Source organism: Cucurbita moschata, unplaced genomic scaffold (genome assembly GCF_002738365.1).
Source record: "Cucurbita moschata cultivar Rifu unplaced genomic scaffold, Cmos_1.0 Cmo_Scf00006, whole genome shotgun sequence".
Classification (NCBI taxonomy): Eukaryota; Viridiplantae; Streptophyta; class Magnoliopsida; order Cucurbitales; family Cucurbitaceae; genus Cucurbita; species Cucurbita moschata.
The window spans coordinates 4,088,970-4,090,610 of NW_019268522.1; the positions used below are offsets into that span (position 1 = coordinate 4,088,970).

At 23.3% G+C, this 1,641-nt stretch overlaps 1 protein-coding gene across 1 annotated transcript in view; it reads left to right on the forward strand.

Annotated features, from left to right (window-relative positions):
- The window catches only part of LOC111443962 (cytochrome c oxidase subunit 6b-2-like), a 34,343-nt gene that overhangs the window by 10,250 nt on the left and 22,452 nt on the right, over window positions 1-1,641 (forward strand). The gene's annotated exons all lie outside the window — the stretch shown is intronic.

Here is a 1,641-nt window from a genome sequence, read left to right on the forward strand (position 1 = left end):
TTTTTTTTTTTTTTTTTTTTTTTATAATCAAAATGATTATTTATTAAGTTTTGCTTTTTTAAAGAAAAAGAAAATTGAATAATTTCAAATTAAATAAAAGGATAATTATGAGAATATTGAAACCCTTTTATGACAAAGCAATCTTGATAGTTACTACTTTAAAAGGGAAATGTGGTTAAATTAATAAAAATATTCTAATATTTTTAAAAGTTTTAAAAATATCTTTAAACAATTTTTTTAATTTAAAAAAAATATTTTTACCATTTAAAATTTTTTTATTTATGAACTTTCAAAAGTAATCGTTAATATCTCATAAATTTTAAAAAAAAATTTAAAATTTGTATGTTACTGTTACGGTATGGTATTTTTTAAAGTTTTAAAAAGGGTAACTAACTGAAAACGTTTTTTTTTTAATTGAAGGGTATTAATGAAAATTTTAAAAGTTTATGGTTATTGTTGAGACAAAATACCAAATTTATAAGTATTTTTAATATAATTATTAAAAATGAACAAAGATATTTGTTTAAAAGAACGTCTAAGACTCGAGGCAATAAATTTTTTGTCTATAATCACATACTCGAGTGTTAATAAGAGAGTATATACTATAGTATTATGAAAAAAAAATACTCCCGTAATTAAGATGACGAGTAGTTTATTGAAAAAAAAGATTAAAATATTCAATAATCGTGAATATTACGTATCATATAATGATAAAGATTTATCTATATAGTAAGAATCATTGTCAACTTAGATGCTATCGCTAAGACATTATACTATTGACTAAAATGTCAAATGCTCGAGTTAATCCAAATGACCAAAGTCTTTTAATTTGAGACATCGATGCATTTCTATTAAATTTTATAATTATTTTTTACTATTTATTTCTATTTTTAAAAATATATATTAAAATTAAGTTAAAAATTTCAATTAAATATTGGAATAAACTAAATAAATGTTTTTAGCGTTAATTTTTACCTTTATTAAAAACAAAAATTTTAAAATTTGAAATCAACCTAACTCAAAAAAATTATTTCGAATTGGATTGAGTTTTATGTAAAAATTTTTTTTGTTAAAAAAATTGACTAACGAACAATTAAATTGAATATAAAAATTTTTTTAATCCAACCCAACTTTAACTCGAGAATAGTAAATAAATATTATTAATTGAGATTATGATTAATTTAATTTCAATGTTAAAATTAAGAGTTGGGAGAAAAATTATATTTAAAAAAAAAAAAAAAACAACAACAACAAATTACCAGGGTGTCGGCAAAGGAAACAAAAATGTCGGAGCGTGTGGGGACCACTGAGCCAGCTGGAGAAAGAACACCGGATGTGACTGGTTAAAATTTCTTTCCCCATCCGAATCCAATGGCTACCGTACGACTTTGCTTTAACGAAAACAAAAAAGTGGGTCCCACTCTCCACCGTATCTTACGGTTCTCCGTCCTTTCACCAAAAAAAAAAAACAACAAAATACTGTCCGGTCCAATTTAGCTCCCACGCTCACTCGCCGCGCGTACACTCCACGCTCCAAAATTAAAATTAAAAAAAAAAGTTACTATTATCAAATTTTGACCAGCTTTCTTTTCCTTTACACAAAAAGAAATAAAATTACAAAAAAAAAAAAAAAAAAAAAAA